Source organism: Carcharhinus amblyrhynchos, chromosome 1 (assembly GCF_965287045.1).
Source record: "Carcharhinus amblyrhynchos chromosome 1, sCarAmb.v2.hapA, whole genome shotgun sequence".
NCBI classification, from domain to species: domain Eukaryota; kingdom Metazoa; phylum Chordata; class Chondrichthyes; order Carcharhiniformes; family Carcharhinidae; genus Carcharhinus; species Carcharhinus amblyrhynchos.
This window is the reverse complement of record NC_137324.1, coordinates 62,073,784-62,092,286: the sequence shown is the minus strand read 5'-3', so window position 1 is coordinate 62,092,286 and position 18,503 is coordinate 62,073,784. Positions and strand designations below refer to the sequence as shown.

The window sequence follows — 18,503 nt, the reverse complement described above, 5'->3', positions numbered from 1 at the left end:
GAGATGAGGGGGTTGGCCTATGAAGAGAGACTAAATAGACTAGGTCTGTACTCATTGGAGTTTAGAAGGATGAGGGGGGATCTTATAGAGACGTATAAGATAATGAAGGGGATTGATAGGATAGAGGTAGAGAGATTCTTCCCGCTTAGAAAGGATAGCAGGACTTGAGGGCACAGCTCTAGATAAGGGGGGTGCAGTTTAGATCAGAGTTGAGGAGGAACTTCTTCACTCAAAGGGTTGTGAATCTCTGGAATTCTCTGCCCGTTGAAGTGGTGGAGGCTACCTCGCTGAATATATTTAAGTCACGGGTAGATAGGTTTTTGATAGACAAGGGAATTAAGGGTTATGGGGAGAGAACGGGAAAGTGGAACTGATCCACTTCAGATCAGCCATGATCTTATTGAATGACAGGGCAGGCTCGAAGGGCTAGATGGCCTACTCCTGTTCCTATCTCTTATGTTCTTATGTAGATCACTTTGCAGCATTCTGCAATCTCTCTCTATTTAAATAATACTCTGCTTTTCTATTCTTCCTACCAAAGTGGACAACCTCACATTCTCTACATTATATTCCATTTGCCAACTTGTTGCCTGCTCACCTAACCTATCTAGATCTCCTTTGCAGGCTCTTTGCATCCCTCTTACAGCTTACTTTCCTACCTATTTTTGTATCGTCAGCAAATTTGGCCAATGCAATGGGTCCCTTTATCCAAGTCTTTGATATAATCATGAATAATCGAGACCTGCACTAGTCCCTATGGCACTCCAATCATTACAGCTTCCAGCATAAAAATAACCCATTTATCCAGACACTGTTTCCTGTTAGTTAGCCAATTTTCTATCCATGCTAATATATCACCTCCAATTCAATGAGCTCTTATGATGTGCAGTATTCTTTTACATGGCACCTTACTGAATATGTTTTGGAAATCCAAATACACTACATCATCTTCCTTATACACCATGCTTGTCACATCCTCAAAGAACTCTCATAAATTCGTCTGTCATTTGGCAGCGTACAACCGTATTACTGAAAAAACAGACATGCTGTCAAAGCTTTTCAGCTCATCAGAATAGATTTGTAAGAATACCAAATCACAAAGGGAACAATAATTTATCACTGCTTGAGAAGAGGGTGGTGATTGGGTGGAAAATGGACTCTGATAGATAGAGGCATTGTGTTGGAGAATGCACCAGGGAATGGTTAACTGCCAAGTTTTTATATTTAAAGCGGGTGTGTCAAGTCTGATTGGTCAAGACATTGTCATGAGAAATAAACACGAAAATGGCTGACCCCCCCCAACCCCCCCCAACCCCCCCCAGACTTTTGTTCAGTTGAAAAAGGTGCAATGTGTGGACATGTTGTTTCTGTTCACATAAATGAGCCACACTGAGTCTGACTGATAATCTTAAGTAGGTTACCAGTGTAATTCTCAGCACATCCGGAAATGTTTAGCAATTGTTGTCCAATTACATGTTGGACACTATGTTCTGGATACACGCACTGGATGAGTAGAGTTAGTATCTTGCCTGTTGCAAACAGCCAAAGGGACGAGCTGCTTGATACAATCCCCAAGTTGTACCATTAAATAGAAAGATTGAATAGACTGGGCCTGTACTCGTTAAGAGTTTAGAAGGCTGAGGGGGGATCTTATAGAGACTTGCAAGATAATGAAGGAGCTACATAGGGAGAGGTAGAGAGATTCTTTCCATTTAGAAAGGAAAACAGAACTAGAGGGCATAGCCTCAAAATAAGGAGGGGCGTGCAGTTTAGAATGGAGTTGAGGCAGAACTTTTTCACTCAAAGGGTGGTGAATCTCTGGAATTCTCTGCCCAGTGGTGGAGGCTACCTCGTTGAATATATTTAAGTCACAGGTAGATAGATTCCTGATAGACAAGGGAATTAAGGGTTATGGGGAGAAAGTGGGAAAGTGGAACTGATCCACTTCAGATCAGCCATGATCTTATTGAATGGCGGGACAGGCTTGAGGGGCTAGATGGCCTACTCCTGCTATATATGGCTAGGATCCTATTAATGAATTTGTCAGTAAAGGCAATCGTACAGTGCATGCTTCTGGAAGAATCCCAATGCATAAACTGATCAGGGAAGGTAGGCTTGCAGTAGAGCATAGCAAAGAACCCATTAGCAGATTTCATATCTAACTGTTCCATTTCAAAGGTGAATTTCACAGAATCCTACAGTGCCATTCAGCCCCTCTAACCTGCACCAACCACAATCCCACCCAGGCCTTATCCCCATAACCCCATGCATTTACCCTAGCTAATTCCCCTGACAAAATGGGCAATTTAGCATGGCCAATCCATCTAACCCACACAACTTTGGACTGTGGGAAGAAACTGGAGCACCCAAAGGAAACCCACTCAGACAGGGGGAGAACATGCAAATTCCACACAGACAGTGACACAAGGTTGGAATCAGAACTGCTTGCAGCAACTCAGCCAACCATTTGACAAATTCATATCATGCAGAACCAGCTATAGATAAGATAATATATCACTCATGTGCCTTGGGCAAATTTATCAAACACAATTTCCCTTTCACAAACCATGTTGATGCTACTTGAATAATATAAACACTCTGTGATCACCTACTTAATAATTGATTCTAGCATTTTCTCAATGGCAGGTATTAAACTAACTGCCCATAATTTACTGCTATCCATAGAACATAACAGCGCAGAACAGGCCCTTCGGCCCACGATGTTGTGCCGACCAGCTTTTTAAAAAAAAACAACACTAACCCACTAATCTAAACCAATCCCATTTCGTCCATAAACCTATCCACAGATCTCTTAAACGCCCCCAAACTAGGCGCATTTACAACTGCAGCTGGCAGGGCATTCCAGTCCCTCACCACCCTCTGGGTAAAGAACCTACCCCTGACATCAGTCCTATAACTACCCCCCCTTAATTTAAAGCCGTGCCCCCTCGTGCTAGCTTTCTCCGTCCTAGGAAAAAGGCTATCACTATCCACCCTGTCTAAACCTCTAATCATCTTATATGTTTCAATAAGGTCCCCTCTTAGCCGCCTTCTTTCCAGCGAAAACAACCCCAAATCTCTCAGTCTCTCCTCATAGGATCTCCCCTCCATACCAGGCAACATCCTGGTAAACCTCCTCTGCACCCTCTCCAAAGCCTCTACATCCTTCCTGTAATCCATCTCCTTCCTTTCCCTGTCCTGAAGTGTTACATTTGCAGTTTTCCAATCAACTGGGACCTTTCCAGAATCTAGGGAATTTTGGAAGACTTCAACCAATTTATCCACTATCCTCACAGCAACTTTTGTTTAAAGACCTTTGGATACAGGCCATCAGGTGCAAAGGACTTGTCAGCCTTCAATCCCATTAGTTTTCCTAATGCTTTTTCCCTAACTGATTGTTTTAAATTCCTCCCTCCTTTTGTCTCAGGTTCTTCTAATGTTTTTGGTATGCACTGTGTCTTCCACTGTGAAAACAGATACAAAATACTTATTCAAAGTCCCTGCCATTTCGTTGTTTCCCAAATCTCATCCTCTACAGAAGAAACACTCACTTCAGAAACTCTTCTTTTTCTGTACTTGCAGAAATTTTTACTGTTTTTATATTTCAGCTAGTTTTCTCTCTTAATCCAATTTCTCCTTTTTTAAAAAAGATTTGCTGGTTTCTAAAAATGTTCCCACTCCTCTAAACTACCACTAGTCTTTGCAGCTTTGCATTCTTTCAATTTTATACTAGCCTTAACTTCCTTAGTTAGCCACAGATGGTCCTTCTGCAGTCTTTCATTCTCAATGGAATATATCTTTATTGAGAGTTATGAAATATCTCCTGAAATGTCTGCCACTGTTTCGCTACTGTCTGACTTTTTCATCTTATTTTCCAGTCCACTTTATCCAATTCTGTCTTCATAACCTTATAAGTTTCAGATCCACATTCCTCACTCTCAAACTGAATGTGAAATTCTATCATGTTATGACCACCCTTACCTAGAGGATCTTTTGCTATGAGGACACTAATACGTTACTGGGTCTAAGATAGCCCATTCCATTTGGTTCCTGAATATACTATGAAATCATCTATCCACCTTTGCCCATTCGGGGATGCAGTGGCGCACAGGTGTTGTTGTCACTAAACCAATAATCCAGAGACTGAGGACAATTCTCTGGGGACTGGGATTTGAATCCCACCATGGCAGATGATGAAATCTGAATTCAATAAAAATCTGGAATTAAAAGCCTAATGATGAGCATGAAATTATTGTTATAGAAGTCTATCTGCAAATCTTACCTGGTCTGGCCTATAATGTCCTCTGAAATGACCACTGATTTCAAGGGCAATTAGGGATTAGCAATAAACACTGTCCCAGCCAGTGACGCCCAGATTCCATGAATGAATGAAAAATAAGAAATCTGATTCATCCAATCTGTGTGAGGATGATTATTGCAGTATCTTTCCTATGAACCCATTATCTTTTGATTTATACTCTACAGCGTAATTACCGTTGAGAGTAGAGGGTGGGAGGGGGTCGCACGCTCAGAAGAGTAATTCTTCATTATTTCTCGTAACTATTAGGTAGGTATCTAATCGAATGACTGATGCATTCTTTTGTCCCAGATTTGGTAAATTTTGAATAAGACCTATAACTCTCGACTGAAGGAAGTAATTAGATGTTGGAAGAAAGGATAATGGTAAGATTTGTGTTGACTGTTGACAAAGATTTACGACGTTCACTTGTTTGTAATAACTCCTCAATTGTAAATCACTTTAGGTTCTACAGACTCAACCACAGAGAGAGAACATTTTAAATGGTGAATTCAGTATCTCTATTAACCATTAAACAGGTAATAAGTCAGAAAGATAAAAAGCGGTGTCAGCAGTAATTAACAGTGAGAGGAGAAAGTTCAACTTTTAACAATTGAACTGACTTCTCACCAGCCGTCTCACACCAGAATGTGAAAATGTGGATAACATGTTAACCCAAGATGGCTTCTCAGGACTTTTTTTTGTGGCTTCAATCATTTAATTGACAAGAGTTACGGAAATACTGCTTTGGTCAGAAAAAAAAAGCAACTGGGAGTTTGCAATCGCAGGACTTCACTGTGATGACGCCATGATGAAACATAGAAAATAGGTGCAGGAGTGGGCCATTTGTCCCTTTGCGCCTGCACCATCATTCAGTACGTTCATGGTCCGCCATGCACTTTCAGTATCCCACCCCCACTTTCTCTCCATTCCCTTTGATCCCTTTATGCTAGTCACATTGTGGAAAAGATAGATTTTGACTGTTTTTTCAGTTTGATTCTTTCCTCTTGATTGCAGATGAAGATTTTGTCCAGTCTGGCCTCCATCCAGCTGTACATACTCATCCAGGCTTACAACTGTGCATCTGTCAGATCTCCGAATATTTCAGCCAGCAGCCATTTCTCACTTGTTTGATAAGCAATTGCGATGACATGGCAGATAAACTGCTGTACTGAATCTTCAAAGCTTGTTCTGCCAGTCAGCTCAGAGTTTTCTTCCAGGTTGTGTCAGAAATCCTGAAAGTGGCAGGTCTCCAGCAGATCACCGAGACTCAGGATCTGTTAGATTGTTTGTTCCTCCTGATGTATCTGATCGATCCCAGATTTGCAGAGTGTGCAATCTGTGCGTCGCATGTTTGTCAGAGCTCTCAGGAAAACCTGTGCAGTGCCGATGGTCTGAAAGAAAGCAGGATTGAACTGATACAGTTTAAGAACAGCCAGACTGGCCTCCAGATCATATGCATTCTCCCTAGCCTGTGATTCCACGTCACATTCCCAATGTTGAGAGATTCCAGGATTATACCAATCGATGCCTTTCAGCAGCTTCCCCACTTTGGCCCTCATTTGCTCGATTGCACTCACGGCCGGACACAGGCACCTTCCCCCACTTCACGCTCAGTGTCTACAGGCCTGGAACAAATGGCGAGGCCTCAGTTCATGCTGCTCCACCACACCTGAAAGGTCAAAAGGGTCTCAGGACCTTTTCTAATGCACTAAGGATATTGAAAGCCCATCTTGGTTAATTTCTGCTAAATAGCCAATTGACCTATAACTTGTCAATAATTAAATAGGAGCAAATTCATTGGTTTTTAGCTAATTACACACATTATAAGATTAAGAAAATAACTTCCCAAGTTGTATCTCTTTTCTTGAGTTTACCCAAGTGTTGAACAATAATTGGTTAACATAAAAATCTGTCATCTGTAACAAAGACATTATGAATAAAGGCCTATTCGTTCCTTCAGTCAAGGTTAATGGAAGGTCTAGAGTTCATGCTATCTTTCCAGCCCATCTTGGAAGACAGCATTTTAACATTCTCATAACTCTCAATAATCATATTCTTAAAATCAAGTGCAAAATATTTATAAAATGATAAATATTTTTTGTGTTGCAGGTTCTATTACTAGCCTCACTAATATTTCTGTCAATTAATTGCTTACTCTGTGATTGTCTCACACTTAAGGCTATTTAACTAATCCAGTTGGTTTCTAATAATGCAGGAATAGGTTTCATTTTTAAAATGGCGTCTGACCATATCACATTATGATGCTCAGTAACATCTTGATTCAGACTACTAAATGATAGTCACACTCAAACTATTGACTTTGAAACTACTAATAAATTGGTGTACCGGGCTGAGATGGTTGATTTGGGTGCAGTTTTGATGAGCTTGTCTCTGAGAGATCTGATTACAAACAGCACTGATGGCTGCTGCCCGTCCTCCTATTCTTGTTCTTCCTCTAAATCCTCCTCTTCCTACACGTGCTACAGCACAGGTGGGAAGGTTCATCCCTGATGAGGAGAAAGTTATGCAGCAGATGATCACAAATCTGGATACGCACTCAGAGTGTACGAGTCCAGGGAGTAGGAGAATTGCTTGAGCATGTTAATGCTTGCTCAGTGATGTTTCTTGTGGTTGCATGGCTATTATAGGTGTGGTCTGCAGCTGTGTATGAGTCCTTGACAAGACTCATGAGCCATTCCAGAAAGCACTTGCTTCCCATTAGTCAGACTGTAATCTGTCGTAATAATCTTCTCAGCAAATGAGAAACAGATGTTGCACAGCTGATTTTCTAGATCACTCTTCCAGATGTGGCCTAACTATACAACAACAGTGGCCAGGATTTTTAGGATGGCAGTTTCCTTTCACACCACTCATGGAGTTGGAGGAGAATACATGTCTGTGGACACTGTCTGACCCGTGGCCACTTAATGCTTCCACAAGAGTTAATTGGCTGGAGGCAGGATTGCTGTCTCTCATTTGGGAGGAAGTCTTGCCTCAGTGAGCTGCCAGGCAGTCAGTTTGGCCAGCAGTTCTCTCATCTATGCAGCACCACAAGCTGCAGTGGACAGGATTGGGACTGCAAGCAGTCCCTGGAGCCTAAATCCCAGGCGTGTAGGACCAGGAGAGGTTGGGAGTCTCAGGGCAGGGTGGTGAGGTGAGCGCCTTGGGGGTGGGAGGAGGGATAGTGCAAGTGTTGGCAAAAGGGCTGTGTGAGGGGAGGGATGACCTACAGGGGCTAGTCCTTTTGGAGGGGGTGGGAGCGGGGAGGGAAGTGCCTGATGTTGGTGGAGGCCTTGCCCATTCCAGCATAAAATTGAGCAGAGCTCAGGGCCAGAGAGTCACTATCCACTTACAAGCCTACTGGTAGGGAACATAAAATTCTGCCCAATAATATGTGCTGATTTTTACATTCTACAGAATACCCCTGTGATGAAGTTCAAGCTGCTATTATCCTTCTGACCACATTTTTACATAAGAACATAAGAACATAAGAAATAGGAGCAGGAGTAGGCCATCTAGCCCTTCGAGCCTGCCCCGCCATTCAATAAGATCATGGCTGATCTGTCGTGGCTCAGTTCCACTTTCCCGCCCTCTCCCCATAACCCTTAATCCCCTCTCTTATCAAGAACCCATCAACCCGCTTCTTAAAAATATTTAGCGAGGCAGCCTCCACCACTTCAACGGGCAGAGAATTCCAGAGATTCACCACCCTTTGAGTGAAGAAGTTCCTCCTCAACTCCGTTCTAAACCGCCTCCCCCTTATCTTGAGGCTGTGCCCCCTAGTCCTACTGTCTTTTTTGAGCGGGAAGAGTCTCTCCACCTCTATCCTATCCATCCCATTCATCATCTTATCCGTCTCAATGAGATCTCCCCTCATTCTTCTAAACTCTAACGAGTACAAGCCCAGTTTATTCAGCCTCTCCTCATAGCTCAATCCCCTCAACTCCGGTATCAGCCTAGTAAACCTCCTCTGCACTCCCTCCAGGGCCAAAATATCCTTGCGCAGGTGCGGCGCCCAAAACTGCACACAGTACTCCAGCTGCGGCCTCACCAATGCCCTATACAGCTGCAGCAAGACCTCCCTACTTTTATATTCAATCCCCCTCGCTATGAAGGCCAGCATCCCATTCGCCTTCCTGACCACCTGCTGCACCTGCAAGCTGGGTTTTTGCGACTCATGCACAAGGACCCCGAGGTCCCTCTGCACCGTCGCCTGCTGCAGTTTTTCGCCACGTAAGTAATAGTCCTTCCTACCATTCTTCCTACCAAAGTGGACCACCTCACACTTGCCAACATTAAATTCCATTTGCCATTTCCTGGCCCATTCGCCCAGCCTATCTAGATCCTTCTGCAGACTCTCCACACCCTCCGCACAATTTGCCTTTCCCCCAATCTTGGTGTCATCAGCAAATTTCGACACCCTGCACTCGGTTCCCTCCTCCAGATCATCTATATAAATGGTAAATAGCTGAGGCCCCAGCACCGACCCCTGGGGCACCCCACTAGTCACCAACCGCCAATCCGAATAGCACCCATTGACCCCCACTCTCTGCCTCCTATTTGACAACCAATCCTCTATCCACGCTAACACCCTACCCCCAACTCCATGTCCCCTGACCTTCTGCAATAACCTCTTGTGAGGTACCTTGTCAAACGCCTTCTGAAAATCCAGAAAGACCACATCCACCGGCTCTCCTCTATCCACTGCCCTAGACACATCCTCATAGAACTCATTTGGAGTCTGGATTCATATTTTCCTGTCCCTGAGGACAGGTTTTGGGGCATATTGCAATCTTTCAACTGCTTCCTCGGATGAGGCCAACTAACTGAATATAGAACCAGAATTGAACCTGTGACCTTTGTATCTGTATGTTCAGCTACATGGTGCCTTTATCAACCAGGCTATTTAAAGAGCTGTGATAAGAATTTAAAGCTAATACTTTACGCAAGTCATTTGATGGAATTACAGCCACACAGTCACCAATAGCTTATTGTTCGTTGGTGCCTTCACACATCATCAACAAAAACAATTTACAGAGTGCATTTGTTGATGGAAAGTTAAACATTACTGTTTTCCATTGTTAGTAGTGAAACAGCATGAGTCACAAGATGAGCTCTTTAGAGAGTCAGCATTGAGGACACAAGCAGGGCATTTGTTTCACACCTCTTTGCAGTTTGACTGTCATGTATAGACAGTAATTTTAATACATTCTTGGCATTAAGGGTCTATATATTGATAGTGAATTGAGGACTGGACAAAAATCTATATTTTAATTTGTTTTTTCCATCCTGAAAGGCTCTTCCACAAGTTCATGGTCCACAAGATTGACTGATCATAAACAATAAAATTTTATGCTGAGTGTGAAGAATGAGTTAAACACAAAACCAGTATCTTAAATCTGAACAAAGTAAACTACATAGGTGTGAGGGGCAAGTTGGATGAGGTAGATTGGCAAATTATACAAATAGATACAATAGTTGTTAGGCAACAACAAATGTAGAAAGAAATTATAATTTACAACAATTACATATTCCCTAGGGGTGGCACAGTGTCACAATGGTGAGCACTGCTGCCTCACAGTGCCAGGGACCCAGGTTCAATTCCAGCCTCAGGTCACTGTGTGCTGTTTGCACATTTCCCCCCATGTCTGTGTGGGTTTCCTCTGGGTGCTCCAGTTTCCTCCCATACCCCACAGATGTGCAGGTTAGGTGAACTGGCTATACTAAATTGACCCTAGTCTCGAGATTAGCAGGGTAAATGTGTGGAGTTGCAAGAATGAGGCCTGGGCGGGATTGTGGTCAGTGCTGACTCGATAGACCAAACAGCCTCCTTCTACTGTGGGGATTCTATGAATAACTAAAAACCCCACTAGAAAAGTGGTCCAGCCATGGCTAACAGGAAAAGTTAGAGGTAGCATCCGATTAGGATGCCAAGGATAAGGATGAGACTTATAATGTTGCCAAAGGAGCGGTAAACCTGAGGATTGGAAGATTTGAGAGTTCAACAAAGATCAGGAACCCCCCAAGACTCTCTAGACAGCACCTTGCAAATCCATGTCCATTGCCACCTAGAAGAACAAGGGCAGCAGACATCTGGGAACACCACCACCTGGAAATTCCCCTCCAAGTCACTTAACACCCTGACTCACTGTCACCGAGTCAAAATCCTGGAACTCCATAACAGTCTTATGGGTGTGCCTACACCACATGGACTGCAGTGGTCCAAAAACATAGCTCCCTACTGCCTTCTTGAGTGCAATAAATGCTGGTTTAGCCAATTACACCCACATTCTGGGAATGAATAAAAAAACAAGTTTACTGAATAACCCCCAAATCAACAAATTGTCAAAAATATTTCACTTTTTGTAGCTTTTAATTTAGAAAGATCAGAACCAATGCAAATTACACAGAAATTTACAGACAGATAATATCTAATATAAAAGGTAAATTTCACTTAAATAGTGGATATAATAGGTCTAATGCAACCAATAGGATTCACGTCACTCCCCAGACAAACGTGGCACTGTGTAAATACACAGTTCCACAATATGCTGTTCCTTATCCATACAGGGTAAGTCAGGAGATCTATACTACAACAACTTTCACTTTCAGGTTTCATAGGTATGATTATCATCAGCAAGGCACACTTCCAGGAACCCTCTTTCCTCAGATCATGGCAGCCCTGATGGTTTGGCTGTCCAGAATTCCTTTTCAATTAACCAAACAGTAACCCAGCTCTTTAGCATGTTTAGTTATTCACACAACTTTCTAAATCTTAGACCTCCTTAGTCAGCACACAGTTTCTCCAAGAGCTCCAGTCTCCTTTGGTAACAAACTAAAAAGCCAACCTTTGAGAATGACTTGCTTCATCTCCTCAAATGTGTTTCTCTTTCTGTATCTATCTGCTTTCTTTGTCTTATGAGATTTTGATAATGCTGCTAGTTACAATGTTTTACAGGAGGGCAAGTTATTTGTAAAGAAATAAAATTGCTTTATCCTTTATGACCAAGTTCCTTTCAGCCTCAAGTTAAGCAACTGTACAAGCAGAATTCTTGCAAACAACCCATGGCAGCTTTGCTGGCCATGATGTGGATATGCCGGCATTGGACTGGGGTAAACACAGTGAAAAGTCTGACAACACCAGGTTTTAGTCCAACCGATTTATTTGATAGTAAACTCACTAGCTTTCGAGGGGTTTCCCTCTTCTTCAGGTGAATGGAGAGTTCTGGCCTCAGACAGAGCATACAAAGCACAGACAGTTTACAGATTACTGATTAGAATAAGAATCTTTACACCTAACCTGCTGTTCAAGTCCTAAAGTGGCCGACAATGTGAGTGGAAGAAGCACTGATCACAGGTTAAAGAGATGTGTATTGTCTTCAGGCTGACCTTCGGGTAAGCATTCTCCAAGGCGGCCTTCACGACACATGACAGCGCAGAGTCACTGAGCAGAGACTGATAGCCAAGTTCCGCACACGAGGACGGTCTCAACAAGGATCTTGGGTTCATGTCGCACTATCTGTAACCCCCGTGACTTGCCTGGGTTTGCAAAACCTCACTTACTGTACTGTCTGGAGACAATACACATCTCTTTAACCTGTGATCAGTGCTCCTTCCACACACATTGTCAGCCACTTTAGGACTTGAACAGCAGGTTAGGTGTAAAGGTTTGCATTCTAATCAGTAATCTGTAAACAGTCTGTGCTTTATATGCTCTGTCTGAGGCCAGAACTCTCCATTCACCTGAAGAGGGAAACCCCTCGAAAGCTTGTGAGTTTACTATCAAATAAATCGGTTGGACTAAAACCTGGTGTTGTCAGGCTTTTTACTGAGCTTTGGTGGCAGCAGGTGCCAAGAATTTAGTGGGAGCCCAAAGGTTGGTAATCCACCAGCATAAAATCCCATTGCAATTCTCCCAATGGCAGTTTAATGGCAAGTCAGTCCGCTTGTTCATTAAAACTGCTGCCCATTGACATCACATCAGGCCTTCCAAACTTACATCACACCAGTGGGAAACTATATTAGTCTAAAACCTAATTGGTAAGGAGTGATAGTCACAAAGTGGCCCTCAGTTCACCAGAGACTTTGAGGTGACTGCAACAAAGGTTACCTGCCATGGGACAGCACTGAATACACACTGCCAGGGCAGACCACTCCTACCCACCTTCTTCATGCCTCCAGAAGAATAATCCTTCCTGTGTCACTGTCTCAGTACTGTGGTCAGAGAGTACAGGGGTCCTCTTCCCCCAGTACCATACACTGGTGTCTATTTGGAGAGCACTTTGCTACAGGGCTCTTGCAGCCACCACAATAAAAGTCCAACCAGGGCTGGAGTGCAAATCCTCCTATCTCTCTTCTCTCCTCCTCCCCCCCCATATTGTTCCCTACTTTTCACTCCCTTGATTTGAATAACCTCCTCCCACAGTGACAGGGACAGTTTGTTCATCCTCCCTGCAGACTCAGCCGCAAAAGCATCAAACAATCACAGGGGCTGCAGCTCTTCCATTGCTCCTTCTGGATGCCCATACCTACTTCATCCATAGCCACACCCACATGTCCTTGATTAAATCTGAAGTCCTAACTGTGACTGCCTCCTTGAACCAAAGTATCCCAGTACAAAGCAGCTAATCCAGCCACAAAGCTGGTAAACCAACCATTAGTTTTCCCTTTAAGGCCTCCTCTCTTAGTTGGATGCAGCATTCTGCTTATATAGTCTGATAAGGCTGCACATCTGATCCTTGCTTACACTGATTACTTATCAAACCATCGTGTGACTTCCATTTTGGTCGGAATGGCTGCATTTAGCAGCCATGATATCACAGTAGAGTAAAATTAGAGTTATCCTTTCTATCAACTATGATGTGCTTCTGCCTTTGATTCCATTAATCTGAATTCCTTCCTGCTGTGTCAATGGTGCATATCATTGTATGTTGTTTTGAGCTCCTTCCTCTCCCATGTTCATTCTGCCACTAAAGTATTAGCTGTTAGTTGACAGCCTTGGAATCACATCTCAGCCTGAATCAGCTTCTTCACGGGAGAAAAAGGCAAATTGGAAAGAGATTTGTTTTACTAAAAGGAAATACTACAATACATTCCATCCATTTTCCATTTTCCTGTGCTCCTTTGTTCTGAACAAAAACTCTCCATATTACTGTGCCAGATCAAATAATCAAACACAAACAGAAAGTGCTGGAAACTCTTAACAGGTAGGGCAGCACCTATAGAGAGAGAAACCTAGGTTAATATTTCAGTTGATGATTTTTCATTAAAACCAGACGTTACTGATGGGATTTGATCTCTAACACATTCTGGTTCTGAGGAAAAGATACTGACCTGAAATGTTAACCTTACATTTCTCTCGCCTGACCTGCTGCGTCTTTCCAGTATTTCTGTTTTCACTTAAGATTTCCAGCATCGGCAGGGTTTTTTTACAATTTGAATCAGATGTTGTTCATTTCCAAAATCTCACTTTGGCTCAAGCTCTCTGTATTCATAAAGAATCATGAAATCTCTACAGTGCAGAAGGAGGCCATTTGGTCCATCGAACAACAATCTCATACAGGCTCTACCCCCCTAACCCAACGTAATCCTCTGACACTAAGGGGCAATTTAGCATGGATAATCCACCTAACCCACACATAAGAACATAAGAAATAGGAGCAGCAGTAGGCCATCTAGCTCTTCGAGCCTGCCCCGCCATTCAGTAAGATCATGGCTGATCTGTCGTGGCTCAGTTCCACTTTCCCGTTCTCTCCCCATAACCCTTAATTCCCTTGTCTGTCAAAAACCTATCTACCTGTGACTTAAATATATTTAGCAAGGTAGCCTCCACCACTTCAACGGGCAGAGAATTCCAGAGATTCACCACCCTTTGAGTGAAGAAGTTCCTCCTCAACTCTGATCTAAACTGCACCCCCCTTATCTTGAGGCTGTACCCTCTAGTCCTGCTGTCCTTTCTAAGCGGGAAAAATCTCTCTACCTCTACCCTATCCATCCCCTTCATTATCTTATACGTCTCTATAAGATCCCCCCTCATCCTTCTAAACTCCAACAAGTACAGACCCAGTCTATTTAGTCTCTCTTCATAGTCCAACCCCCTCATCTCCGGTATCAGCCTAGTGAACCTTCTCTGCACTCCCTCCAAGGCCAATATATCCTTCCTCAAGTGTGGCGACCAAAACTGCACACAGTACTCCAGATGCGGCCTCACCAGTACCCTGTACAGTTGCAGCAAGACCTCCCTACTTTTATATTCTATCCCCCTCGCTATAAAGGCCAACATTACATTTGCCTTCTTGATCACCTGCTGCACCTGCAGACTGGGTTTTTGCGATTCGTGCACAAGGACACCCAGGTCCCTCTGCACCGTAGCATGCTGCAGCTTTTCGCCTTTTAAATAATAATCCCCCCTACTATTATTTCTGCCAAAGTGGATAACCTCACACTTGCTAACATTGTACTCCATCTGCCAGGTCGTCGCCCACTCGCTCAGCCTATCCAGATTCTTCTGCAGACTTTCCACACCCTCCACACAATTTGCTTTTCCACTCATCTTCGTGTCATCAGCAAATTTCGTCACCCTACACTCAGCCCCCTCCTCCAGATCATCTATATAAATGGTAAATAGCTGAGGCCCCAGCACCGATTCCTGAGGCACTCCACTAGTCACCAACCGCCAATCAGAATAGCAGCCATTGATACCAACTCTCTGCTTCCTATTAAACAACCAATCCTCTATCCACGCTAACACCCTACCCCCAACTCCATGCACCCTAACCTTCTATAACAACCTTCTATGGGGCACCTTATCAAATGCCTTTTGGAAATCTAAAAACACCACATCCACCGGTTCCCCTCTGTCTACCGCCTACATCTTTGGCGTGTGGGAGGAAATTGGAGCACCTGGAGGAAACACATGCAGACATGGGGAGAATGTGCAAACTCCACGCAGACAGTGACCTGAAGCTGGAATTTAACCCGGGTCCCTGGCGCTGTGATGCAGCAGTGCTAACCACTCTGCCACCGTGTAATGCTGCTCAGCAATGAACTAAATTTGCTACCTTATAACCTTTAGACATCTGCAGCATCTATCTACATCTTCAGCAGAAATCTCGTTAAATCCTTTACAGTCCACTTGTACATTAATTTAACACTGAAGAAACAGCATTCAACATTGTCCAAGAATTATAGCACAATGAAATATTTCAGTAACTAAAGCTACTTCAACTGAAAAGTTGACAATGTTTGCATACTTGAATTATATAGCACTACAATTATCACCGTGATACATTACCCTGTATCTCCATGAGGCAGACTTAATATAATACGTTAGGGAAAATCCTAAAGTCTGGGTAGAGATTCACATATGACTCATCATGGTTGAATTCTATGGCTATACTGTCATAGGATGTGGTCAGCCAGCCAGCCAAATATATGTTGACTTTTGGTGAGACCGGAACGTTCCGGCAGTGCTGGAAAATCCTGACTATTAGATTGTTTTACAGTACAATACACCATTTGGGTTTGGATGATATGTCAGCAGACTAGACAAATTTGAAAATATCACCTTGCCAGTGAAAGGGAGAGGTGAGTAAAAATTGTTTGGTACAGTAGGCATTAGAGCTTCTACCAAACAATCACCCCCCTTCTTTCTTTAAAAATATATTTTCTTTTAATCTTATAATCTCTTCTAATGAAGGTCCAAACACATGCTGGGATAAATTGACTGAAATAGTAGACAGGGGAATGTCTATAGATTTTATTTATATTGTCTTCCAGAAGCCATTTGATAAAATGACTCAGAAGAGACTGTTAGCTAAAGTTCAAACTCAGGGCAGAATTTTACAGTGCTCAGCTGGCAAGTTTGTAGGATGTAAGGTTCCACACATGGCCATCCCACCATCCTCCTGTCTGCCTACAATCTGTCTGCAACTTTGTGGGGAGGTGAGCGAGGCCTACAGAGGCTTAACGGAGCCATAATTGTCGGTTCCTAGCTGGTGGCAACTTTCAGGGTGGCGGGAAGAACTCAAAGCTGTAGGGGAAGCCCAACAGATCACCCTCTGTAGGACACGGGTGGAAAATGGGTGGTCACCCTCATCACTGGCTTCCTATCTAGATCGAGCACTCCCTCCCTCTCAGATGTGAAATCCCACTTCGGAGAGCTGCATTCAGTCAGATAGCTGGCAGCTCCCCAGGTGGGATTTCCTCTTGAACAAAAGACAGAAATCCTACCTCCAGCCAGTTAATGCTTCTCTGAGTGTAACTGACTGCCAGGTACAGGACTCCTTGGGTGGTAGATCAGAGACCCTTGGAATTAAAGACAGATTCTTGACCTATTTAGAAAATTGGCTCTGCAAAATGAAACAGAGTAGGGCCAATAGACAGGTACTCTAATTAGCAGGCTATGACTGATGATGTCCTATCTGTGTTGGGGTCTTACTATTCACAGTATTCATTAATGTCTTAAAATATGGGATAAAAAGTCACCTATCAAATTGCTGATGGTACAAAGATAGATGCTATCACAAGTAGTGTAAGTAGGACGGTAATATTATAAATATCTTAATAGATTAAGAGAATGGGCAAAATTATGGTGAATGGATTCCAATATAGACAAATTTGAGGTCATCCACTTTGAATCTAAAAATGAGAGAATAGAATACTCTAAATAGGGAAAAACTAGAAGTTGTCGAGATCCAAAGAGAAATTTGGGAATCTAGGTACAAACTTAATCAAAATGTCATAAACAAGTACAGAAAATTATCAGAAAGGCTACTGAGATGTTGCCCTTCATATCCCAAATAATAGAATACAAAGAGTTAGAAGTCATGCTTCAACTATACATGCCCCTGGTTAAATCACAGCTGAAGTACTGAGGAGTTCTGGGCAGTGCAGCTTAGGAGGGGTATACTAGCCTTGGAGAGTGCGTAGTGTAGAATGATACCTGAGCTCCAAGTTTTAAACTTGGGTTAACCAGTGATTGTATTCCCTTGAATTTCAAAGGTTGAGTGATTTGATCGAAGTTTTTAAGATAATAAGGGAAACAGAGTAGATAGGAAGAAACTTGTTCTGATAGTTGAGAAGCCTAGTACTAAGGGCATAATCAAAAAATTAGAGCCAGTAGTAAAATTCTAAAACATTTCTACATGCAAAGGATGATAGAAATTTGAAACTATCTTCTACAAATGGCTATTGATGCGAGATCAATTATCAAATTCAATGTTGCAATTTAGTTTTGTTTTAGTCAAAGATATTAAGAGATAATAGATTAACATGGATGTAGGAGACAGGTTGCAGATTAGCCGTGATCTCATAGAACGGTGAAACAGGCTCGAATGGCCTTCTCCTGCCCCTATGTTCCCATGATACTGTTCGAAGGGAAGGGCAGTTCTGCGATGTAACTGAGCAATTTCCGTATATTCTGCATTTTGTTTCCGCAGCTGTTTTATTACTTTTATTTAGCACACCAACACATCTATTTCTCTCACACACAGTGAAGCACAAGAATCAGCCAGTTAAAGTTACCCATCTGGCATTTTCATTGTGTGGAGGGGCAGGGGTTGAGGGAAGTATTTCTTCCAATCTGCTGTCAGAACTTGGCTGGGAGATTGTCAGAACCTCTAAAGCAAAGCATAAACAGCCACTTAGGCCATTCATTTGGACTTGTGCTAAATGTTAGGGCAATAGATCAGGAGAATCCTGCAGAAGTTCCACTCTAAGTTGTTCTTTAGAAATGTGGTTAGTTTAATTGAGAACAGACAAACGATACCAGCTGCTATATCAAATAAGCAAATGGTTAGAAAATCAGCAATTTTTCAGAGCTATTGTAAAATCATGATTTAATTTTAGTTCATGGCCTGTTTTCCATAAACTAGCTTTATGCAGTTATGTGCAGAAAGTCTATTCCTCCATGTACTTGGTTTATACAGATTCATGGCAAAAACAGTGGTGGAGCAAACCTGCAGGAAATGTGGAGTTGTGTAGCCCAGGACTTAGTTCAGTTTTTTAGGCTTATGTTATGACGGCCATAAGAGATCGTCGATAGATCTCCCTGTGGGCCTCATAGAATATGATCTCCCCTATGATGCGAGCGGAAGCCCATCCATTAGAAAAGGAGCAGCAGGAGTTTAAAATCAGTTGCTTCTACTCAGGCCAGCAGTCACAGGACTCCTGGGCTTGATCTGTGCACTGTAGCTGCAGAAGC

General features: G+C 42.9%; 1 pseudogene; it reads right to left on the bottom strand.

Moving 5' to 3' along the window:
• Positions 1-5,250: 5,250 nt before the first annotated feature.
• Positions 5,251-18,503, bottom strand: part of LOC145341121 (eukaryotic translation initiation factor 3 subunit K pseudogene) — a 48,971-nt pseudogene continuing 35,718 nt past the window's right edge.